Source organism: Glycine max, chromosome 15 (assembly GCF_000004515.6).
Source record: "Glycine max cultivar Williams 82 chromosome 15, Glycine_max_v4.0, whole genome shotgun sequence".
NCBI classification, from domain to species: domain Eukaryota; kingdom Viridiplantae; phylum Streptophyta; class Magnoliopsida; order Fabales; family Fabaceae; genus Glycine; species Glycine max.
The window spans coordinates 43,024,248-43,050,842 of record NC_038251.2 but is presented as its reverse complement, the minus strand read 5'-3'; the positions used below and the strand labels follow the sequence as shown (position 1 = coordinate 43,050,842).

The 26,595-nt window shown below is 39.0% G+C and overlaps 1 long non-coding RNA gene and 1 other non-coding gene across 2 annotated transcripts; both read right to left on the bottom strand.

Moving 5' to 3' along the window:
- Positions 1 to 5,911: 5,911 nt before the first annotated feature.
- LOC112999709 (small nucleolar RNA R71) lies at positions 5,912 to 6,018 on the bottom strand. The gene has a single exon (XR_003264917.1). It is a non-coding gene; the product is annotated as a small nucleolar RNA R71 (small nucleolar RNA).
- A 10,482-nt stretch (positions 6,019 to 16,500) lies between these two features.
- On the bottom strand, positions 16,501 to 17,243 carry LOC121173570 (uncharacterized). The gene is made up of 3 exons (XR_005888646.1): positions 17,132 to 17,243; positions 16,964 to 17,061; positions 16,501 to 16,829 (listed from the first exon to the last, which is right to left on the bottom strand). It is a non-coding gene; the product is annotated as an uncharacterized lncRNA (long non-coding RNA).
- Positions 17,244 to 26,595: the final 9,352 nt, after the last annotated feature.

The window sequence follows — 26,595 nt, the reverse complement described above, 5'->3', positions numbered from 1 at the left end:
AACAGGAATCTGAGGATGATGCTTGATCAGGATTAGGCTAGACTATCATGAGGAATCAGGGTTTAGCATTTCAGGAGACACCATAGAACACATGAGCATTGCTAAGTAGAGAATATCCTTATAACATCAGGCACCTAATACGAAGACCAACATGTTGTCTACTTGTCTTTACACATCATTAATCACATGATTTTCCTTTTTATAGTTAGTTTACATATTTGTTCATAGTCAACACATATCATTTCATACTAGACACCTATTCACTGAATATAGTTTTACCAAGTAACACAAGTTCCCCGAGAGTATGATACTCAGTTCTTACCGTTTTATACTACTTGAACGATCTGGTGCACTTGCCGAGTTCGAATAAGTTTTTGGCACTATTGCCAAGAAACGTTTTTCTATTTGGAAAGTTAGTCCAGTCCTAGGTGTCTATTCTTTATTCTTTGATAAACTGTGAATATTTACTTTCGATTCATATTTGTTTTCCTCTTGAACTGGATAACCGTTGTTTCTGTTAGTGTTTTGTATGTATAGAATCTCCTACAGGTAGCCTAGTTATTTTGAAGAAATTCAATCTTCTACCTCTGTATCATGAAGATTGTTATCTCTATTCCACTAATAAATTGTGATTTTGTTGGAGAAGAACATTACCAGGACAATTGTTATTTCTATTCTATAAATAAATCCAACTGGAGACAGGAGTCGACCATGTACAATCATTATGAGAAAGAAAGAGCTCCTGATTTTGAAAGTGTATTGGCAGACTTCATGACATATCAAGCTAGCTCTAAAGGTGATTGCTATTCAACGCAATAGCAGGGAACTCAGTTTGGAAAGGACCATTCTTTTAAAGATTATCAATGGGAATCAGAATGGCAACCTTGTTATCACAATGAAGTAGAAGGATTGTCTAATCTGGATGACCTGTTAATGCAATTCAAGGGTACAATAGATTCAATGCAACAAGCATTTAAAAGAGCTGAGACTCAGATTGGTAAGTTGGTGGATGACATGACTAAAGTTGTGGTCAGAAGTGAAGAAGAGTATGCAGAGATTGAAAAACATCAAGAAAACATTCTTCAAGTTAACACAATCCATCATCAACTGATCACCAAAGAAGTTGGCAAAGAGGGTGTTGACGATACTATATGTGAAAAGTATGACACTAGCAATGAGAAATGGACTCAGTTTTGTTAGAGCCGTAGATACCCTTCATTGGAGGTAAGTTTGTGATTTTCATTATTTTAATCTTTATATTTACATATTATTGTCAAACGTAATAAGTTAGGATAATGTTCATTGTTTCAAAGGATGTGCGAAAGAAGACAAAGGCCATTTAGAAACAAAACACTGTCCCTCACGTGTTGTCTCGTGGGTGTTATGAATCTAGAAAACAAGTTGATGGAGGAGAAGAAAAATAAACAACTAGAGGAAGTAGCCTAATCAGGAAGCACTGACACCATGCATCATTGATCCTCCATCTCCTATTAGACAACATGTGAAGTGGAAGATGACCCGCAACAAGAAAACTGATCAAATGATGTTTGAGATAGCAAAAGAAATTGCTGACAAGATTGTAAGTCACTTCCGTTTGTTAATTGTTGTTATTTATAATTATTGTTTGATCGAGTAAACCCATAAATTTGTTCTTCATAGGATTCCTTGGAAGAGCTGGCCTCACAGGGAAGTTTTGTCACCCGTGGATGTCAAGATGTACTAACTGTTGCCATTGGGCGACCAGAACACCCTGGTCATGTACATGCTGCTAGAGCCAGTGTCACAATAAAAAATACTTTGGACCAGCTCCAAGGACCACCTACACAACTTCATCCATGGATCCCAAAGACCTAGAGCAGCCAATAGAGAAAATCAAGAACCAGTTGGAGGAGTCGATCATAGAAAAAGTGACTCGACAACTAATGTTGTCCTTCAACCAGATGTAGTTCCAGTTTAAATCGCAGATGCAATCACATGGACTTTCACTACCTTCTGAGCCATAGGTTGGTGCTTCTGTTGCTCGTGCAAGCACAAAGGAGAGTTATGTTGATCCCTCAGGGAACGACCCAAACATGGATGAGTTAGAGAAATATGGACTGCACGTCGAAGAAAATCCTCCCCCCTGGTTGCCTTGGAAGACTTTATGAGGGATCAACCACTATTCACAACATCCCTTTGAGAAATGATCAAGTGAAGGTTGGTGTTGAGGAAGTTCAAGATGCTCATGATCACATTCCTATACCCACTCAAGAGGTTCTGTTAGTGGGGCAAACACTTAACACCTTCCTTGCTTGACTGGCACACTTGCGAAGTGTTTCTCAGAATAGGTATTTCCCTATCATTAAATGATTATTTCTAATTAAAGTGTTAATTGTCATTAAATTATGTTTATTAACTGTGTAGGATAAACAGGGAGCTATGGGACTGAAGAAACCTACAGTTAGGCTGAATCTTGATGTCAATGATCTCCTATATCTGATGACATTGATTATCCCATACCTTTTTGATGTGTCATCATTTTCTCATATTTCTTAATCCTTTTTGTCACCATTTTAATTACTGATTAGCCTTAATTGTCAAATTAATTATGCAGTTTTATCATTTGGGCCTACTGGATTAATTTTGTGTTTTTAATTTAATTTCAGGAGAATTATAAGCAATTTTCCTTGAATGCAGAATTGGGCTTGGACTTGAAGAGAGAAAACTATTTTATTCTACCAAATCTTATCTTATCTAGATTTTATCTCATCTAGATATTATTTCATCTAGATTTTATCTTATCATATCTAGATTTTATCTCATCTAGATATTATTTCATCTAGATCTTATCTTATCTAGATCTTATTTCATCTAGATGTTATTTCATCTAGATTTTGTGAATGTATGTATACAAGATTTTGATGATGCCAAAGAAGAATCAAACAAGGCTGCTTCAAAGGATAAGCATTTGCTTCAAGATTAATACAAGATTGCTTCAACAAACAAAGCCTTGCTTCAAGATTTCTTTAAGATGAAGCCTTGCCTCAAAACAGAGTGTTTCTAGGACATGCAAGGCTCTGGTAATCGATTACCAGGAAGTGTAATCGATTACCAGAAGACAGGGTTGAGAAATAGCTGTTGAAAAGGGTTTTGAATTTGAATTTTCAACATGTAATCGATTACCATATGTTTGTAATCGATTACCAACAACGAAACTCCTAAAATTCAAATTCAAAAGTCATGACCCTTCAAATTATAACTGTGTAATTGATTACATAAACATTGCAATCGATTACCAGTGGAGAGTTTTCAGAAAATCTGCCAACTGTCACATCTTTTCATTGGATTTGTGAATGGCCATCAAAGGCCTATAAATAGGTGACTTGGGCACGAATTTTATGAGAGATTTTTTGCTGGTCCATAATGTCTTATCCTCTCAAAAGAAACTGAGAGAGATTCCAAGAAAACTTCATAGTCAAATGCTCTCTCAAGAACTCTTAGGCAAACACTTGCAAATCCATTAAGAGTTCATCCATGGATCTTCATTGTAATATCCTTCTCTTCAAGAGAGAATTCTTCTTTCTTTCTTCTCATTCAAAAAGATTGATTAAGGGACCGAGGGTCTCTTGAGTCGTAAGGATTCCTGAACACAAGGAATGGATTGTCCCTGTGTGGTTCATAAGTTGTAAAGGATTTTACAAAGATAGTGGAAATCTCAAGTAGGGTTCTTGAGTACTGGACATAGGCACAGAGTTTGCCGAACCAGTATAAAATTGTGTTTGCATTCTCTCTTCCCTTATCTCATTTATGTTATTGCAATCAATTTTGCCTTGCATGTTTAAAGAACATTACTAAATTGATTGCTGCTGCTTCTTCTGCATTCTAAGCCTATACCTCTTACGATTATTGAGGCCACAAGGTCCAACAAATTTTGTCTTATCTTATCTTATCTAGATTTTATTTTATTAATGGGCTTGGACTTAAAACAAATTTATAAGCTTTGGGGCTGAGAACCTATATAACAGCACCAAGGTTCTAGTTTTAGGGAGCTCTTTTCGTTTTAGCCTATTTTCGTTTTAGGTTTTTCTTCATTTTGGGAGAAAGAATAATTTTAGGTTTTGCAATTCCAGTTTTTACTATTCACATAGCAATAAATTTCATTTTCTGCTTCAATCTGCAATTTCATTTTCTACTGATTAATGGAAGGCTAAGTCTCCAACGTTGTTTTCTCTTGAGGATCAAGCACAACTCTCTTTGAGGTTTTGTTATTACTATTGAATACTGATCAGTTTTTCCTCTTCACCAATTACTCTATATTTGTTGCTATTAATCCATGCATGCTTAGTGCTTGATTAATTGTCTCTGCGCTTAATTTACGTTCATGCTTAATGATCAGTTTCATTCATGATTAATTGGTGTATGTGTTGCTTAATCACATAATGAATTCCTTATGTTAAATTTCGCCTAGTAATTTTATTTAGGGTTGGATTAAGTGGTTGAACTGATAAAGGATAAATTCTCGTAACCTAGGATAAGAGACTTGCTTGTGAATCAAGGGGAAACAACATGTTTTAATTATGATATTTTCTAATTAAAATTTGCTCGCTGTTTAAATTACAAAAACAAACAACCCCCCTCCTCCCACCAGTTCGTTACTGTTTTATTACTATTTGTTATGAATGTTTGGTTGATCATTGTTCATTGGGAGACGACCTAGGATCACTTCCTAGATACTGCATTTTTAATGTCTATTTGATTCGGGTACGACCTCGATCAAATTTGGCGTTGTTGTCGGGGAGTAGTGGGCCAAAGGTTCATAATAGTGTTTAGTTGTTTTGTGTGTAGCTCTGTCATTTAGGTTGTGAGTGTATGTTGTTTTGTTTTATGTAGCATTCTGTTTTGCATTTCAGCTGTGTCCCCTGTTTAGCGACTGTTTTTAGCGACTGTTTCAGTTTTGTGTTTTGCTGTGAACAATGATTAGCGACTGAACTAGCGACTGATTTTGCAATTTAATTGGTGATTTTTGTTTTGATAGTTAGAGTTGTTATTTTTGGCTTATTTTTTGTGAGGTAGTTTCTTTTAATCCATATTTGGTGTTAAAAATACCAGGAGCACTTGGTGTGGTTGAATTTGAGAGAGACAAAAAATTTAGGAACTTGTGTTTAACAAAACTTAAAACGGCCAAAACGTTTGCTCCGGGTATCAGAATGACTATTATTATATATGCATTTGGGGTAGAAGAAAATTTCCCATGCCGTGGAAATTGACCAGAGGTTCATTTCCATTTTAAACTTGAAAAATCAGCTGTTTACTAAGTTTTTATTTTTTATTTTTCAAGTATTATTGTCTTATTTAGACTTTGAATTTTTGTTTGAAATTTTTTGTGCTATCTTTTCATCATTTTAGGGTGTTACTCACAAAATTTCAGCTCATTTGGATATCGTTTGACTATAGTTGTAGTTTTACCCCCTTGTTAGGTGCTTGTTTGAGAACACATTATTTGCTGCATATAGTGCATGACTAGGGGCAATCCAGGTGATTTACAATCCTTTAATCCTAAAATAGATAGAACCTTTCATAGATTAGTTATTCATAGTGTGCATCTTGATCATTTTTTAGCATTTTGAGCATTCAATATCCTAATGAGGGTGTTCCATATGTTCTTAAGACTGGACTAATACATTTACTGCCCAAGTTTCATGGTCTTGCAGGCGAAGATCCTCATAATCATCTTAAGGAGTTCCATATTGTTTGTTCCACCATGAAGCCCCCTAATGTCCAAGAAGATCATGTCTTTCTAAAGGCTTTTCCTCATTCGCTGGAGGGAGTGGCAAAAGATTAGCTATACTACCTTGCTCCCAGGTCCATTTTCAGTTGGGATGACCTTAAGAAGGTGCTCTTGGAGAAATTCTTCCCTGCATCTAGGACCACTGCCATCAGAAAAGACATTTCAGGCATCAGGCAACTTAGTGGAGAAAGCTTGTATGAGTACTGGGAAAGATTCAAGAAATTATGTGCAAGCTGTCCTCACCACCAGATTTATGAACATCTCCTTCTTCAATATTTCTATGAGGGACTTAGCAACATGGAGAGGAGTATGATTGATGCTGCCAGTGGTGGAGCTCTTAGTGATATGACCCCTGTTGAAGCTAGGAATTTGATTGAGAAGATGGCTTCCAACTCCCAACAATTCAGTGCAAGAAATGATGCTATTGTTCTTAGAGGAGTCCATGAGGTGGCCACTGATTCATCTTCATCTTCTGAAAATAAAAAGCTTGAAGGAAAACTTGATGCCTTGGTCAACCTAGTAACTCAGCTTGCCATGAATCAGAAATCTACACCTGCTGCAAGAGTCTGTGGTCTATGTTCTTCTGCAGATCACCATATAGATCTTTGTCCTTCTTTGCAGCAATCTGGAGTCAATGAGCAACCTGAAGCTTATGCTGCAAACATTTATAATAGACCTCCTCAACAACAAAACCAACCAACAACAAAATAATTATGAACTTTCAAGCAATAGATACAATCCAGGTTGGAGGAATCATCCAAATTTGAGAAGGACAAGTCCTCCACAACAACAACAGCTTGTCCCTCCTTTCCAGAATGCTGCTGGTCCAAGCAAGCCATATGTTCCTCCTCCAATACAACAACAGCAATCACAACAAAGACAACAAGCAACTGAGGCTCCTCCTCAACCTTTCTTAGAAGAGTTAGTGAGGCAAATGACCATCCAGAATATGCAATTTCAACAAGAGACAAGAGCTTCCATTCAGAGTCTGAAAAATCAGATGGGGTAGATGGCTACTCAGATGAACCAAGCTCAGTCCCAAAATTCTGACAAATTGCCTTCATAAACTGTGCAGAATCCAAAAAATGTGAGGGTCATCACCTTGAGGTCTGGCAACCAAATTCAAGTGCCTCCACTAGTAGCAGCACCTACACCTGAACTTGTCAAGCTTCATTCTACACATGAAAAAGAGGATGAGATAGTTGCACAAAAGAGAAAGCTTCCTAACAAAAATTTTCATGCAGGTGGACCTTCTTTTAGTAATTCTGACTTACAGCAGCCTCCTATCCCTCTTCCATTCCCACCTAAAGCAATTCCAAACAAAAAAAATGGAAGAAGTGGAAAAGGAGATCTTAGAGACCTTCAGGAAAATAGAGGTGAACATACCTCTACTAGATGCCATCAAGCATATTCCAAGATATGCCAAGTTTCTAAAGGAGCTGTGCTCCCACAAAAGGAGGCTTAAAGGCAATGAAAGGATTAGCATGGGTAGAAATGTGTCAGCATTGATAGGTAAAACTGTTCCTCACATTCCTGAGAAATGTAAGGACCCAGGTACTTTCTGTATACCTTGCATTATTGGGAACAGTAAATTTGAGAATGCCATGCTAGATCTAGGAGCATCAGTTAGTGTCATGCCTCTGTCCATTTTCAATTCTTTATCTCTTGGACCTTTGCAATCTATAGATGTGGTGATTCAGTTAGCAAATAAAAGTGTTGCTTACCTCGCAGGTTTCATAGAGGATGTGCTGATTCGGGTTGGTGAACTTATTTTTCCTGTTGATTTTTATGTTCATGGAAGAGGGATTTTCCCATGGTTCAGTTCCAATTATTTTAGGTAGACCATTTATGAAAACAGCCCGAACCAAGATAGATGTTTATGCTGGCACATTATCTATGGAATTTGGTGATATTGTTGTTCATTTTAACATTCTTGATGCCATGAAACATCCATCTGAGGATCATTTTGTTTTTCGTGCTGAGATAATTGATCAGATTGTTGATGATTATATGTTTGATTTTGACAATGTTCTTCATGGTAGGAAACATCCATTTTTATCTGATTTGCATACTTGTCATTCCTTATGCATTGAATCTGAATCTGAGTTTGAATTTGATTCTATGTCTGATTTTTATGCTGAGAATGAATCTGAATTTGAGTCTAGTTCTGATTTTCTGGGTGTTGTACCTTTTGATGTTGATTTTTTAGAGTCAGAATGCACTAACCATGTTGCAAAAAGTACATATACTTCTGACTTGCTTTATGAGGTACAGGCTGATGAACCTTCTTCTTTTCCTACAATGGTTCCTCCCACTGTTCAGCCACCACCCACACCAGAGTTGAAGCCCTTACCAGAAAACCACAAATATGCTTACTTGGAGGACAAGGAAAAATTTCCAGTGATCATCTCTGCCTCCCTTGTTGCTGAGCAAGAGGAGAAGTTGTTGCTAGTTCTCAAGAAGCACAAGAAAGCCATTGGATGGACTTTAGCAGGCATTCCTTGTATTAGCCCATCTACCTGCATGTATAGGATATTTTTAGAGGATGAAGCTAAGCCAATGAGGCAGCCACAGCGGCGACTCAACCCCGTCATTCTGGATGTGGTGAAAAAGGAAGTGACCAAGCTCTTGCAAGCTGGAATCATCTACCCCATTTCTGACAGCTAGTGGGTGAGTCCAGTCCATATTGTTCCTAAGAAGATTGGCCTCACAGTGATCAAGAATGACAAGGATGAGCTTATCCCCACAAGAGTGTATAACAGCTGACGAGTCTGCATTGATTATAGGAGGCTGAATCAGGTAACCAGAAAAGATCATTTTCCCCTGCCTTTCATCGATCAAATGCTTGAGCGCTTGGCAGGTAAGTCTCATTACTGTTTTCTTGATGGTTTTTATGGTTATTTACAAATTCATATTGCTCTTGAGGATCAAGAAAATACCACATTCACCTATCCCTTTGGCACTTTCGCCTATAGGAGGATGCCCTTTGGCCTATGCAACGCCCCTGGTACCTTCTAGCGGTGTATGCTTAGCATTTTCAATGATTTTTTAGAGAGTTGCATAGAGGTGTTTATGGATGATTTTACTGTTTATGGATCCTCTTTTGATGCATGTTTGGATAGTCTGGATAGAGTTCTTAATAGATGCATTGAAACTAACCTTGTGCTGAATTTTGAAAAATATCACTTCATGGTAGAACAAGGTATAGTTTTAGGGCATATCATTTCCAGTAGGGGCATAGAGGTAGACCCTGCAAAAATAAATGTTATTTCACAATTGCCTTACCCCTCTTGCGTTCGAGAGGTTCGTTCTTTTCTTGGTCATGCAAGGTTTTATAGGCGCTTTATCAAGGATTTTAGCAAAGTGACCCTTCCACTATCCAATCTGCTGCAAAAGGAGGTGGAGTTTTATTTTGATGACCGGTGCAAAGAGGCTTTTGATTGCCTCAAGCGTGCGGTGACTAACACCCCTATTATTCAGGCACCTGATTGGACATCCCCTTTTGAGCTAATGTGTGATGCATCCAATTATGCATTGGGGGCTATCCTTGCTCAAAAGATTGATAAGCTTCCTTGGGTGATCTACTACGCTTCCAGAACTTTGGATGCTGCTTAAGTAAATTACACTACCACAGAGAAGGAGCTACTAGCGATAGTTTTTGCTCTTGAAAAATTTTGTTCATATTTGCTTGGTACTCGTGTTATTGTTTATACTGACCATGCAGCTCTGAAGTACCTGTTGAAGAAGGCTGAATCAAAGCCTAGATTGCAGGTGGATGCTTTGGCTCCAAGAGTTTGATTTGGAGATCCATGATCGGAGTGGTGCACAGAACCTCGTGGTTGACCACCTGAGTAGGATTGAGCGTGTGTCTGAGGACTCACCCATTTAGGATGATTTTCCGGATGACCATTTGTACATTCTGTATAGTATTTCTGACTCCTTCCCCACTCCCTGGTTTGCTAATATTGTGGATTATTTGGTTGCTTTTGTTTTTCCTCCCTTAGCATCTAAAGCTCAAAATGATAAAATTAAGAGCGATGCTAAGCATTATATTTGGGATGACCCCTATTTGTGGAAGTTGTGCAGTGACCAGGTTACTAGAAGATGCATTCCAGACCATGAGATTGACTCAGTCCTGCAATTTTGTCATTCTTCTGCACCAAGTGGCCATCTTGGCATACAGATGATAGCTTGTAAGGTGTTTGACTGCGGTTTCTATTGACCCACCATCTTCAAGGATGCATGGAGAATCTATAGCACTTGTGAGCCTTGTCAGAGAGCAGGCGGCTCACCTTCATGGAGACAGCAAATGCCTCAACAACCCATGTTATTCTGTGAGGTGTTTGATGTCTGGGGTATAGATTTTATGGGACCTTTCCCTGTCTCTTTTGGTTTTGTTTATATTCTCCTTGCTGTTGATTATGTTTCAAAATGGGTGGAAGCCAAACCCACCAAAACTAACGATGCTAAGGTTGTTGTAGATTTTGTTAGATCTAATCTATTTTGCAGGTTTGGAATCCCTAGAGCCATCATTAGTGATCAAGGCACCCATTTTTGTAGCAGATCCATGTATGCCTTGCTCATAAAGTATGGGGTCGTGCACAAAATTTCCACACCATACCACCCCTAAACCAATGGGCAAGCTGAGATTTCAAACAGGGAGATAAAAAGGATCTTGGAGAAGATTGTGCAGTCGAATAGAAAGGATTGGAGCACTAGGCTAGATGATGCTCTTTGGGCACATAGGACTGCCTACAAAGCACCCATAGGAATGTCTCCTTATCGGGTTGTCTCTGGCAAGGCATGTCATCTTCCTGTAGAGATAGAGCACAAAGCCTACTGGGCTGTTAAAACCTACAACTTCTCTATTGATCAGGCTGGAGAGGAAATGAAGTTGCAACTAAGTGAGCTAGATGATATCCGTTTAGAAGCCTATGAGAATTCCAAATTCTACAAGGAGAAGACCAAGAAGTTGCATGACAGCTTGATAGCAAAGAAAGACTTCGTGGTTGGACAAAAAGTTTTATTGTATAACTTTAGGCTCGGACTCATGAGTGGTAAGTTGAGGTCAAAGTGGATTGGTCCTTTTGTGGTTACTAATGTTTTTCCTTATGGTACAGTTGAGATCAAAAGTAATCCACAGATAAGGGCTTCAAGGTCAATAGACACCGGCTAAAACCATTCCTCACAAATCCCTCCTTAGTGGATGTAGTGGTGGAGGAGACCTCCTTAATTCACCTTACTTCTCTTTCGCCATGACTTAGGGAGTTTTCTTTTTCTGTCTCCTTCTTTACTTTTGTTGCACTTGTCCAAATTTATTGATTGCTTTGATTGTTCTTGATCTTATGATTGTGCTACATTGAGGACAATGTGTTGTTTAAGTGTGAGGGGGGGGGGGGGGGGAGAAGATTGTTCTTTAATTTTGTTGGGTATTCTAGTTTAATATTATTAGGTTTTCTAGTTTAATTTTGTTAGGTTTTGTTAATGTTGTTATTTTAGTTTTATGTTTTGTGTACAACATTGCATGTTCTCTTTGAATTATAGGTTATGTACAGGTAATGGGTAATTGTTTTTGAAATAGGAGTTTCTTGGCATTTTGTGAATTGAAATCCTTGTTTTTCTCTGCATGTCAAGTTAGTTTTGAAAGTTCGAATTGATATATTTACCCTTGGTGAGACTTTGAGCCATCATCATTTATTTTATTCAGTGTGTTTTGCCCCATTGATTGCTTGCACAATAGCCTTGGCTTGACTCTTGTTGATACTTCTTGCTTCACATGCATGTTGGGAGTGATTTAGGCATTTTATTCATATAAGCCTCTAGCCAAATGAGCCTACCTTGAATTAATTCCTTTAATAGCCTCTTTGAGCCTATGTTCCCCTTTTTTATTTTGAAGCTCATTACAAGCCTTAAGTGAAAAACCATGATCTCACCCTACCCTTAAGGAATTTTGAAGCTTTGGAATTGTTTTGGGAATAAGTGTGTGTGTGTGTGGGGGGGGGGGGGGGGGTTATGTTTCATTGGATGATATGTTTTTGTTGGCCATGCTTGATGTATATACATATGTTTCCTAATTGTTGCTTTATTTTTCAAATGATTTCAATTGCTACTGTTCACATTCAAAAGAAAAAAAATCAAAAAAAAAAAAAAGAAAAAGAAAAGAATGAAGTTGAATAAATGAGGTCTTGGTTTGAAGACTTGGATTGGTTTGAGGACTTGGTTGATTTTGTTTTGGGTTTACTTTTTAATTTTGTTTTTGGGGTTTACTACTTTTTCTTACTTCCCACTTATTCCCTATTGCTCCTCTATTCCTTTGGGTTTTAGCTACTATCCCATACTTTCCTCTACCTTGTCCTTGGCCCCATTACAACCTTAAAAGACCTTTTGATCCTCATGTGCATGTGCTTGTGATGTGGTTGTCAATTTTAGAGTCTTGCCAAGTCTATGTGGTGTTTGTTTTCATGGGTGCTCTGAGAGTAAACAGTAGCCTAGATACTAGAGAGATAAAGTGCATATCTTGTGAGGCTTTATCACTTTTCATTCTTGAGTTGATTGACTATCTTGCCATGTTTGAGATGCTTGGATGATTTTCATGACGGCCTTGACTCTTTAACCCTTTACGTGTTGGATGTAACCCATTCTTTTCATTCCTTGAGATTCATTGAGAAATATGTAATTGTTGTTGTGTCTGTTTGTTTCTCTTTAATGTCTCTGGATTTGTCCCTTGCTTTGTTGTTTTTATTTTTTTATTTTTCCCAGGAGTGCAAAAGGCTAAGTGTGAGGGGATTTGATGTGTCATCATTTTCTCATATTTCTTAACCCTTTTTGTCACCATTTTAATTACTGATTAGCCTTAATTATCAAATTAATTATGCAGTTTTATCATTTGGGCCTACTGGATTAATTTTTTGTTTTTAATTTAATTTCAGGAGAATTATAAGCAATTAGGCTTGGACTTGAAGAGAGCAAACTATTTTATTCTACCAAATCTTATCTTATCTAGGTTTTATCTCATCTAGATATTATTTCATCTAGATTTTATCTTATCATATCTAGATTTTATCTTATCTTGTCTTATCTAGATTTTATTTCATCTAGATATTATTTCATCTAGATTTTGTCTTATCTTATCTTATCTCGATTTTATTTTATTAATGGGCTTGGACTTAAAACAGATTTGTAAGCTTTGGGGCTGAGAACCTATATAATAGCACCAAGGTTCTAGTTTAAGGGAGCTCTTTTTTCGTTTTAGCCTCTTTTCGTGTTAGGTTTTTCTTCATTTTGGGAGAAAGAATAATTTTAGGTTTTGCAATTATAGTTTTTACTATTCACGTAGCAATAAAATTTCATTTTCTGCTTCAATCTGCAATTTCATTTTCTATTGATTAAGGAAGGCTAAGTCTCCAGCGTTGTTTTCTCTTGAGGATCAAGCACAACTCTCTTTGAGGTTTTGTTATTACTATTGAATTCTGATCAGTTTTTCCTCTTCACCAATTACTCTATATTTGTTGCTATTAATCCATGCATGCTTAGTGTTTGATTAATTGTCTCTGTGCCTAATTTACGTTCATGCTTAATGATCAGTTTCGTTCATGATTAATTGGTGTATGTGTTGCTTAATCACATAATGAATTTCTTATGTTAAATTTCGCTTAGTAATTTAATTTAGGGTTGGATTAAGTGGTTGAACTGATAAAGGATAAATTCTCGTAACCTAGGATAAGAGACATGCTTGTGAATCAAGGGGAAACAATGTGTTTTAATTCTGATATTTTCTAATTAAAATTTGTTCGCTGTTTAAATTACAAAAACAAACAACCCCCCCCCCCTCCCCAATTCGTTACTGTTTTATTACTATTTGTTATGAACGTTTGGTTGATCATTGCTCGTTGAGAGACGACCTAGGATCACTTCCTAGATACTGCATTTTTAATGTTTATTTGATTCGGGTACGACCTCGATCACTTTTTCTGAAGCCATTACAGGTTATACAGGATGCTACCGTGTTTGGGGTGTATAATGAAAACTTTCCCTTGTACATAAAGCATGAAGAACTGTTTGAAATAGCACATGATGATCAATGTCTCAACATCTCTGTTATACAATTGTGGATTCTATAAGTCACTTTACATTATTGTTTATTAGCTAACTTATTCTTTTAAATTCATACATAATTTACTTTATTTTAAAATCGGTTATTAAGAACTTTCAACATCGGTTATTAACCAACGTTGAAAGTACCAATGTTAAAGTAATAACGTTAACATTGGTTTTTTTTTTAAAAAAAATGATGTTGTATAGTAAGAAATAACTAAACAAAGTGAATTTGTACAAATCAACATCGATTTTTACCAAAATCGATGTTAACTGATACCTACAACATCGGTTTTTATGAAAGCCGATGTTAATTTGTACTTCCGACATCGGTTTTTATTAGAAAATGATGTTTGTAAACATCAACATTGATTTTATTTGAAAAAAAAATGTTGTTTATTGGGTTTTATTAGAACCACACCAGATAATTTTCAGTATGTTTTCAGACACTTTTTAGCAAAAATTCCATAAAGAATTTAATATTTGCTATGAATTAAAAGAATATTTAATGTGCATACATGAAATGATGGTAAAAAATGTAAATTAACTAAACTACAATTCTAAAATGACTTAAACACTAATTGTTTCATTTTTAACTTTTAAATAGTAGGTTGCCACTGGATATGATGGAACCTTGCTTGTGGGGCTTCTATGGAGGCTGGATCTTTGAGCTTCAATGAGGTCCTTTAATGGTGATTTTCCACCATGGAGATGTAGTGGAAGACAAAGGAGAAGAGGTGAGAGGAGGCGCCATTCACTAGGGAATAAGCCATCGAAGAAGGAGCTTCACCACCAAGATGAGTCTTGGATAAGAAGCTTGGAGAGGATCCTTCAATGGAGGAAAAGAAAGAGGGAGAGAAAGAGAGAGGGGGGAGCATGAAATTGAAGGAAGAAAAAAAGGGAGAGAAGTTGAACTTTGAGTTGTGCCTCACAAGACTCTCATTCATCAAAGTTACAACAAGTCTTACACATGTTTCTATTTATAGACTATGTAGCTTCCTTGAGAAGCTTTCTTGAGAAAACTTCCTTAAGAAGCTTCTTTGAGAAAACTTCCTTGAGAAACTAGAGCTTAGCTATACACACCCCTCTAATAACTAAGCTTACCTCCTTGAGAAGATTCCTAAAGAAGCTAGTGCTTAGCTACACACACCCCTCTAATAGTTAAGCTCACATCCTTGAGATAAGAAGCTAGAGCTTAGCTACACACCCCCTATAATAGCTAAGCTCACCCCCATGACAAAATACATGAAAATACAAAAAAATTCCTACTACAAAGACTACTCGAAATGCCTCAAAATACAAGGCTAAAACCCTATACTGCTAGAATGGCCAAAATACAAGACCCAAACAAAGGAAAAACCTATTCTAACATTTACAAAGATAAGTGGGATCATACTTAGCCCATGGGCTCAAAATCTACCCTAAGGCTCATGAGAACCCTAGGGCCTGCCCTTGGATCTCTTGCCCAATCTACTTGGAGTCTTCTATCCAATGCCCTTGCAAGGTAGGATTGCATCATTCCCTCCACCTTGGAAAGGATTTGACCTCAAATCTTGAGGTTCTTCATACTCTGGGCTCCTTCCCTCAACACATGTAAAAAGAACAAAAACATATGTATTAATGGTGTTTGGTATGTTGAAGTAAGGTAAGGTCCAAAAACCCATTTCCTAGGCATCTTCCTATGAAGGAACATGGTTCCTCACCAACTCAATGAGTGGTGCTACAAGCATAAAAAAATATGGGACAAACCTTTTGTAAAAGTTTGTTAAGTTATGGAAGCCCCAAATTTTTCTTATACTTGGTGGAGTGGGCCACTCAGGAATGACCTTTATTCTCTTAGGATTCATGGGAACCCCTTGATCACTATTTGAAAAATTAAAAAAAGTAATGCAATAAAACATACCTTTTTCTGTATTTTCATATTGATTATTCCTACCAAAAAGTATGAAAAACCTAAGGTGTCCCATATGAGTACCTAAGTTTGTATTGAAACTAAAAATAAGAACAAACCTACCTAATGGGTCCCTATGTACACACACCATGAAGATGTTAGGTGTACGAGTGATTTTACAAAAGAGGGTTGCACCACTTAAAACATTTATCATACCACCTATTTTAGGGACTTGGTGCCTAATAATACCTATTTTGGGCACCAACAAAGCACAAGGATTTAAGCTCTTGCGAACCAAACCCTCCTCCAACAACTTCTTTACTTGAGGAATAAACTCAAGCCCAAGAGGTGTGGCAATGCTAGCAAGTGTCTTTTTACAAAAGAGAAAATGTGGAGGTTGTCTAAGAGGGAAAGTTTCTTTAATGTTTGTCTTTATTGTAAAATTAGTTTCCTTCTTAGCTAACCTCTTGGAGGAGACACTTACCTCCTTACACTTCTCTTTAACCACTAATGGTTGTCCTTCTTCTTGGGGGTAGATTTCTTCACTAGATTCTTCCCCTTTTGCTTCTTCATTTTCACTAGAGAAAGGTGAAGTAGTAGCCTTATCTTGGCCCCTCATAATCATGGTTTTTGTGGTGGGCATTGAGAAGTAATGTGTCCTCTTCCAAGACATTTAAAGCACTTTATAGAGCTAGTTTTCTCTTGCATATTAGCCTTAGGGGCTTGTTTTTCTATTGTCTTTCCCTTATCATCTTTGGACTTAGAAGGTGTCACCCCTAAGATGCCTTGACCTTGGTATTTCTTTGGATAAGAGTGAGAGCCATAAGATTTTAAAATAGACTTCTTTTTAAGTTGTTGCTCTACCCTTATTTGGTATCTCCAAGGTTGTTGACTCTACCTCTGCTCCAGTGAGCGTTTCGTTTCTAGGTCGCCAGGATCGATTAACTTCTCATAGTTGTGCACTCTCTTGGTGCAGGGCCATGACTTCTTGAGTGTGGTGTTGATGCATATCCAACACCTGTGCCTGCAATTTCCTTACCATAGAGGTCAAGTTGGTCTGGTCCTTCACATGTGCTTCTGCATGTTATCAATTTTCAGGTTATTCAGTTGCTGCTATGTTTGTTTCGGTTCATGTAATTGTAATTGTCAGAACTCTTGGGGTTGGGGACTATGTTACACGACCCTAGAGTAGGCGCAAAAAATGTTCCTACCACAATATGTCTGAATGCTACTCTTGTTGTCAAATGGTCATCTTCGGTCCTTTTGCTACACTTTGCCCGAGCGGTGTGAGCTGAAACGGGGGAGATACCTACAACAAGTACTCTGACGTTCAACAAATATGAACAATAAATCAATTTTTAATGAATAATGGTCTTTACCTGGGAGTTCTATCCTTTTTATTCCAACTTTATTAGGTCATGGTCCTTGAGCTTGTGTGTATTGATTATCATCAAGATAATTCATTCTCTAAATAGGATTGGTCTAATCTCATGATTACTTAGTAATTGTGATTATCACGGGGCCCAAATAGATCCCTACCTACCCTAGCATAATACTTATTAGGCCTGCCTGTTTTTGACCTTTAATAGGATTGAATAGGTGAGACTCAGTGTCTTGTCTAATATACCAACTAAGAAAAAACTAAACATGCTAAGGAGTGAACTGCTTTATTGCCATGCCTTCTAATAAACAACAGAGAACTAGGAATAGGCAGCAAATTTTTTATTTTAACTTTAAACAAAGTAGCTTTAAGAATTGCCTTGCCTTCTAAGAAAAAACTAAGCATACTAACGAGTGGACTGCTTTATTGCCTTGCCTTCTAATAAACAACAGAGAACTAACACTAGGCAGCAAATTTTTTATTTTAACTTTAAGCAAAGTAGCTTTAAGAATTGGACCAATTATTTTATTAATTAACACAGCTTGGCTTCATTTTAACGGGTCCACTCCTGCTTAGCATTTCTTTCATTTGCTGGTTTTTGGTATATTCTTGATTCTTCCATTTGCTATTTCTTTTTCTCTTATAATTGTTTTCTTCTTTGATAACTAACTCTTTCTCGCATTTTCTTCAGGACCACTTTAATGGTTGAAAGACAAAACTCCCACAAAATCCCGTCGGGAAAAATAAAAACTTGATATCTAAAATGTAAGATCGAAGCATCGATCTTGACTTAAGAATAGCGTTAACATGCTGAGTAAGTAGAACTAGTTTTTTTATTACCAAATTAACATAAACAAATATAAAAAAAATTGGGGTTGATCATGTTGTTGCGATCCACGATCCAACCTAATCAAATTTGAACCAATTGGTTTGTGTCAATTTTTAAAGAAAAAAAAACTCATCCCAAACCAACCTATTTATAACCCGTTTGGATGGGGTTAGGTCAATAGGTCAAAACATTTAATTTTTTCTATTTTTTTAACACAATATTTTTAATAAGATAAATTTTTTATTAAATGAATCAAATACAATTGTTTCTTGTTAGATTTTTCATTCCAAAAAATTGTGATACTGTCATACCCTACTTCACTCGACAGGCTCATATCTATCTATCTATCTATCATTGGGAGATGGTAAATTAACCATACTATAATGGGATAAGGAGTTTCTATAAACATGGTGAGGATGAGTTTCAAACACTTTTTTTCTATCAAAACCAATAGGATATTGTGAGACCTAGTTTTTGCAAATAGATTTACTATATTTTTAGAAGTCTATTTGAAGTCGCTTCAACCAATAAAAGCCTTTTGTTATGATCCTAAAGGTTAAGGATTCATTGATGCTTACTTAATTCAGATTGATAAGTTTATATAATCAATAGTCAATAATATCTGATTTTAAAAAAAATAAAAATATATATTATATATTATATATATATATATTATATATTACATATATATTAATAATAATTTAAAACAAATTAAAGTGTCGATCAATTCAGATGTTAAAACCAGTGTCCTGATCCGAACCTCAACGAATTTGATTGACTTGATTGAGGTTTGATCTAAACACAAAAATTTTCTAAAGCAAATTATTTGACTTGATTTTAATCAATACAGGTTTGGAGGTGACTCACACCTTCTTACACCCTTAATATGTTCTTGAATTGTTTTTTTTAATACAATATTATAAATAATTTAATATTTTATATGAAATTTGATATTTACATATTTTTAAGAGAAATTTAAATTTTTTTTCTTTAAAAAAAGTGAACTTTACTTTTTTTAAATGCGCCCCTCATCTTAGACTACCTACCTCCAGTACTTGGGTGGAACTAATGTCGGTGCTTTATTTCAGACAAAACATAATATTTTAATTCTAAGAGGATTAAAAAGATGTAATTTTTTTACAAAAAAATCATGTATTATGGTTAAAATATATAGTTAAAAGAACTAAATAATGTATATTGCCGTTTTTCCTCTCTCTCTCTCTCTCTCTCTCTCTCTCTCTCTATATATATATATATATATATATATATCAGAATTTCTTCAAATAATAATGTCATTTTTTATTTATATATTTTATAATAGAATAAAAAATCATTTAATCATTTTAAAATATTTCTCGAAATAATAATGTCCTCCAATCTTTATTAGTTGTATGCGTTCTCAATGTTAGTTGTATATTTGAAATATAAACTTAGGAAAAATTTAACACTTTGCTGGAGTGAATGGGGAGAGTTCAAAAACCACTACTAACACTTTCTTAAATTTTTTTATACTATTTTTTGAATGGCACGTATATGTTAGCTTGTTAATGACATACTAGTATCTGTTAGACGGCTATATCATCTATTATATCATATGTCAACGTATTGTCAGTAAACTTTATTCAATATTTAATAGAAAATCGATGGATGAATCAAACTCACATAATTATGATACTTAAAACACTAAAAGGTACCATTAAACTATTTTTGAGCAAAACTATTGTATTAAAAATAACACAAGTGTTTTATTTGATACAAACAACAAGTATTTTTTATGGAAGAATAAACGTGCATTTTTAAAAGCCTAAAATCAACACGTAGCTTTGTCACCTCTTTCAAAAAACCAAGAGATCATTTATGACCCAATGTCTTAATGTTTTCTCTCCTTTCAAAAAGAATCAAAAGATCGTTTAATGGTCTAACGCCTTAAATGACCTTTTATTCAATCAAAATATATCTTGCAAAAAAGATAAAAACAACTTAGCCAACGTTTAGTTCTCAAAGAACTACGTAGGTCTGATTTCCTTATCACAATTGAGGAATACGTAGGAGCAAGGGAAACACCTTTGTCGACCACAAAAAGATAAAAAATACAAAAGGCATAAAAAGACATAAAAAAGGAAAATAAAACAAATTGAAGTCATATTTGCACACTTGATTAAAGGCGTGTCGTCCCTTGTGACGGACGCGTGGGGTGCTAATACCTTCTCCGTGCGTAAATATAACTCTCGAACCTTTCACTTAAAGTTCGTAGACCACATCTTTTCCGATTTTTCCGACGTTTTCCTCGAATAAACGTTGGTGGCGACTCTGCGCGTTTTCCTTCCTTGGAAGATGCACCCGTGAGTCTCACGTCGCCCTCCCACCAAAGGATAGGTTGCGACGGTTGGTGACTCCACTGGGGACTATTGTTAGAGAGTAAGGCCAATCAATCAGTGTGTTTTCCTTACTATGACTTCCCTTTTGTTCTTTCTCTTTGCCTTTTTCCTTATGTTCTTGTATATATAAACTCTTTTGGTGCTTTTAGTGTGTTTCAAAATGTATGCATGAGGTAAATATTTATTCATTTGATGCACACAAACACCACCACTATTTGCACACACGGGGAGTTGAAAAGGGGCCCTATACCCGGGTCCATGGGAACATAAGGAGTGGAGGTGAATCTGTGGTCATGCTAGGTCTCCGACTTGCTTGATTACAGTGAACCCTCATCTAGAGTTTTTCTCTTTGATGACATATTGTTGCTAGTAGTCCCTACTGCCGCAATATGTTCTTCGACGGGGATGATACCTCTAGAGACCATCAAGAGAGATATGACCACCTTGAGAATTATCACTAATAACCCTTTTAGCTCCCTCCCATGTAGGTCCCTAAAATAGGGGCACGAAGCAAACACGCTGGGTGTCATTTTTCACACTGCCATGCATGTAGTCAAATGTCGTGTACCCATTTGATTATATTTGTTTGTGGACATTGTCGTACTATGTACATTCCCATGTTGTGCCTTATCATGCACGGGTTTCGTCTTGATCCCCTCACTTTGGCAAACCAACGGAGGGTCCGTGTCGCCTTCTTAAATACATTCGTCGGGCGCCATTCCTGCCTAAACGTTGTATCTAAGAAGGGGACAATTTCCCGGGCTCCCATATTCATAAAATTGCATTTCTTCATGCATTCATCCATTCCACCAACGCCTTCTTAAATACATATGTCGGAGTTTTGATTCGCACTGGGTTTTGTTTCACTTTAGTAAAACATGGGAATAAATCAAACCGGAAAAAGATTCTATCAAGTCAAGATTAAGGGCCTAGATGTCACCAACCTTAAGGAGTTGGGGCGGTTGGTGGGACCTCTCCAAATGCAAGCCTTCTGCAAGGCGTACGGAAAGATTTTAGATTTGACCATAGCGGAGATATTCACGGAAGTCGTTGTATCACTCACCCAATACTATGACCAGCCTTTGAGATGCTTCACATTTGGGGACTTCCAATTAGTACCGACTGTTGAAGAATTTGAGGAGATTCTAGGATGTCCTCTTGGAGGAAGAAAACCGTATCTTTCCTCCGGGTTTCTTCCCTCCTTGAGCAAGATTGCAGTTGTGGTCAGAGATTCGGCAAGAGAGTTGGATCGTGTAAAGCAAACTCGAAACAGCGTAGTGGGCCTACCACGGAAGTACTTAGAAGGCAAGGCAAGGGATATGGCGAATCAAGAGGAGTGGGCCCTGTTTATGGACGTATTAGCATTGCTAATCTTTGGGGTTGTCCTCTTTCCAAACATGGACGGTTTGGTGGACCTAGTCGCAATTGATGCTTTTCTTGCATATCACCATAGCAAAGAGAGCCCGGTGGTAGCTATCTTGGCGGACTTATTTGATACATTTGTCCGAAGGTGCGAGAAGAGTAGCGCACGGATCATCTGCTTCTTGCCCACTCTTTGTGTATGGTTGGTTTCGCACCTATTCCAACATGACATAAGGCACCCATGTCCGCTCCGAAGCCATCACGCGTATGTCGAAAATAGAAGAGTAGATTGGGACCAACACTTGGCTGGGATAGGAGGCAGAACAATCAGCTGGTTTCCTCGATGGAAGGAAGGAAAGGAGGGAGTCCTCTTCTCATGTGGGGACTACCCAAACATCCCGTTGATAGGGACGAGAGGTTGTATTAACTACAATTCCGCGCTTGCTATAAGACAGTTAGGGTACCCCATGAGGGGAGCACCGTCAGAAGAGAGCCTCTCACCTTTCGTTATGAGAGATTTCAGCGCGCAAAGTTTCAAGATTATACAAAGAGTCCATAAGGCGTGGGAAAGCCCGTTAAGGAAAGATAAAGAACTGAGGGGCATCCATAATGGCATCATCGGTGGTTATCATGAATGGCTGAAAGTTCATAAACGAGGGTTAGATTGACTTTCCAAGTTGAAAATTATCGATGAGGAGAACTTCGAAGCTCCGTAAGAGGATGAAGAAGTCCGAGCTCTAAACACAGAACTAGGAAAAGCAAGACTTGCCAAAGAAAAATTCAAGTTAGTCGCTACAAACGTCCGGAAAGAGTGTGCCGGGTTATGAGAAGAAAATGCAGCTACCGCAAGAGCCCTTGAACGAGAAACCAAGAGGGCTCGCAAGGAAGAGCATGGCCGAGACAAGTTCCGTGGAGCTTTGTGGGGCAGCAACAATGAGCTCAAGCTTCGAAGGGAAGAGAGAGACCAGTCACGAGCACATAGCATGGTCTTGAAAGAGGAGTTAGCTGCTTGCTCAAGGTCCAAGAGAAGCTTGTCTCAGCGTTTATGAGAGACAAAGACCAACATGTTAGCCATCATCAGCAAGTACCAAGAATAATTAAATCTATCCACGACCCACGAGCACAAAGTGGTGGACGAGTATGCCCGAGTGTACTCTAAAAAAGAGGCTAGAGGAAGGGTGATCGATTCGTTACATCAAGAGGCAACAATGTGGATGGACCGATTTGCTCTTACTTTCAACGGGAGTCAAGAACTTTCCTGATTGCTAGCCAAGGCCAAAGCAATGGCGGACACCTACTCCTCCCCCGAGGAGATCCATGGACTTCTAAGCTATTGTCAGCATATGATAGATTTAATGGCCCATATAATTAGAAACCGCTAGGATGTTTGTATTGTCACTCAGATCTTGACTAGTTATAACTTTCTGAATAAAATGAGTTTATCCCGCATTTTTACTCCAAAGATCAGTGCGAATCAAATCACTCCCACATTTTATCTCTAGCATGCATTCATTTTTCTTTACCTACTCCTCACGTTTGGTTTTTTAGGAAAAACGCCATAACTAAACGCGCCCCAAGGCATCCCTATCGCACCAGATCCAAATCTAGGACAATGGGTGACCAAGAGGAGATACAGGAACAGATGAAAGCCGACATGTCGGCTTTGAAAGAGCAAATGGCTTCCATGATGGATGCCATGTTAGGAATGAGAAAACTCATGGAGAATAACGTGGCCATTGCTGCCGTTGTTAGTTCGGCTGCCGAAGAAGACCCAACTCTCCCAGCTACTGCGCACCATCCTCTCCCAAACGCGGTAGGATGAGAAAAAAGCACACTGGGGCACATCAGCAACCCCCATTTGGGATACAACCGGGTGGCTTACCCTTATGGATTACCACCTAATTGCACGCCACCAGTCATGCGTGATGACGCAGGTCATGTCCCTTCCCCCGTCCTTGAAGGGGAGCCTCCTTGACAGTCGGACGAGGTTCACGAGGATCATAGAGAGCATGCCCAAGGAGACGTCTATTTCTACCCCCTGGTTCCTGTCGAGGGGCCGACACCCAACATACTGCCTCAGCCCAACCTCCCAGCACAGCCAATATTCTTGTCCACAGAAGGACCACCCCCGGCAGCGGAAGAAAGAAGGAAACTCGATCTCATCGAAGAGAGATTGAGAGTTGTTGAAGGCTTTGGTGACTATCCATTCGCGGACATGGCAGATCTTTGCTTGGTACCGGACGTCGTCTTCCCCCCAAAATTCAAGGTACCTGATTTCGACAAGTACAAGGGGACGACTTGTCCTAAGAACCATCTCAAGATGTATTGTCGCAAGATGGGGGCGCATTCTAGGGATGAAAAGTTATTAATGCACTTTTTCCAAGATAGCTTGGCTGGAGCCGCAGTCATTTGGTACACTAATCTGGAAGCTTCCCGCATCCGCACTTGGAAGGATCTGATTACTGCCTTCCTTAGGCAATATCAGTACAATTCCGATATGGCTCCCGATCACACTCAACTGCAGAACATGGTTAAAAATTAAAGTGAGACCTTTAAAGAGTACGCTCAGTGGTGGAGGGACCTGGCAGCACAAGTGGCCCCTCCCATGGTCGAAAGGGAAATGATTACCATGATGGTAGACACCTTGCTGGTCTTTTACTATGAGAAGTTAGTGGGCTACATGCCCTCCAGCTTCGTGGACTTGGTATTCGCCGGGGAAAGAATCGAAGTAGGTTTGAAGAGAGGGAAGTTCGATTACGTCCCCTCCACCAGTACCAACGATAGGAGGATCAGAGCAACTGGGGCAAAAAGGAAGGAAGGAGATACACATATCGTCACTTCAGCGCCCACGTGGATCAAACCATCGCAGACCTCTCACGGTACCCATCAGTACGAGCAACATCACCTGAGCTTCTCAGCTCGCGCCGGGGACTCTTCCAATTCAGCACCCGTACAACCTAGAATGTCCGCGCCCATCCAGAGGGAGGCCCCCCAAGCTCCGGTTCCAACCCCGAGTCGCCCGGCCGGCGACGCCCACTTTGGCGCCGGTTCCAATGCGATAAGGAACTTTCCCCCGAGGCCAACTCTAGAATTCACCCCGATCCCAATGACGTGCGAAGACCTCTTGCCATCCTTCATCGCCAACCAGATGGCTGTGATATCTCCCGGGAAGATCTACCAGCCTCCTTTCCCAAAGTGGTATAACCCTGACGCAACCTGCGCATACCATGGGAAAACCCCGGGCCACTCCACCGAAAAATGTCTGGCCCTTAAATACAAGGTCCAACATTTGATAGACGCCGGATGGCTAACGTTTCAAGAGGATCGGCCCAACGTGAAAACAAACCCACTCGCCAATCATGGAGGGGGAGCAGTTAATATCGTCGAGTTGGGTAGGCCGCGCAGGTCCAAGTCTTTGAAGAACGTGACGACCCCCAGGAGGTTTATCTACGAGGCCCTACAAAAGGGGGGCGTAATTCCCCACGGTGGGCACAGAGAGGATTCCTTCTTGATGCATCCCGGCGAGCTACATAACATGGACGCATGTTTAGCAGTGGAGGACCTGTTGCAATAGATGATAGATCAAGGCCGGCTGGAAGTCGAGGATGAGGGGAGTGAAGAGCAGCATATATGTATGCAGTCCGTAGATGAGAGAAGTTTTGGAAGGCCTAAGCCTTTGGTGGTATATTTCACCAGAGACGCAGCTTCCCAAACACCTCGATACCCCTCGGTAGTTAAACCTGTTCCGTTTCCATACTGAAACAACCACGCAGTTTCGTGGAGGTATGCGCCTCCAGGCGAAAGGAAGGAAGAGGCCACCGACATCAGCTCGTTGTCAGCCAAGGTAACCAATATCACGGGGCTGAGCGGCGTGACCCACAGTGGTCGTGTGTTTGCACCCCCTGACCTGTCGACACAACCCGCAAACGTTAAAGGGAAGAAAAAAATAACGGAAGGACAGGATGACAAAATGATCCCCACTTCGAACGAGGATGTTCCAGTAAAAGGTCTTTCGGAGAAAAAGGATGGCTGTGGCAAGAAAGAAGTATCGCAAGAGGAGGCAGGCGAGTTCCTCCGCATTATTAAGAAAATCGAGTTCAAGGTCATTGAACAGCTCAACAAAACCCCGACAATGGTCTCTCTTTTGGAACTGCTCATGAGCTCTGAGCCACATCGGGCTTTGCTAGTAAAGGTCTTGAACGAAGCTCATGTAGCCCAAGATATCTCTGTAGAAGGCTTTGGAGGACTCGTCAATAACATCACCGCCAACAACTATCTCGCCTTTGTTGAAGAAGAAATCCCTGCCGAGGGGAGAGGGCATAACAGGGCTTTGCATGTGTCAGTCAAATGCCTGGACCACGTCGTGGCCATGGTACTCATCGATAACGGTTCCAGTTTAAACGTAATGCCCAAAAGCACGTTGGAAAAATTGTCGTTTAACGCTTCCCATCTAAAGCCAAGTTCCATGGTGGTCCGTGCCTTCGACGACAGCCGCTGAGAGGTGAGGGGAGAGATCGACCTCCCTGTACAGATAGGCCCCCATACCTATCAGGTTACCTTCCAAGTAATGGATATTAACCCGGCTTACAACTGTCTTTTGGGACGCCCGTGGATCCACTCGGTGGGAGTCGTTCCCTCTACACTCCACCAAAAACTGAAATTCGTAGTAGAGGGGCATTTGGTTATTGTGTCGGGAGAGGAAGACATCTTGGTAAGTTGCCCGTCCTCTATGTCATATGTGGAAGCTGCGGAGGAGTCATTAGAAACAGCCTTCCAATCTTTTGAGGTAGTAAGCATTGCCTCTGTAGATTCCTTCTTTGGGCTACCTTGTCTGTCTGATACGTCAATGATGGTGGCCCGGGTGATGTTGGGGAATGGTTACGAGCCTGGAAT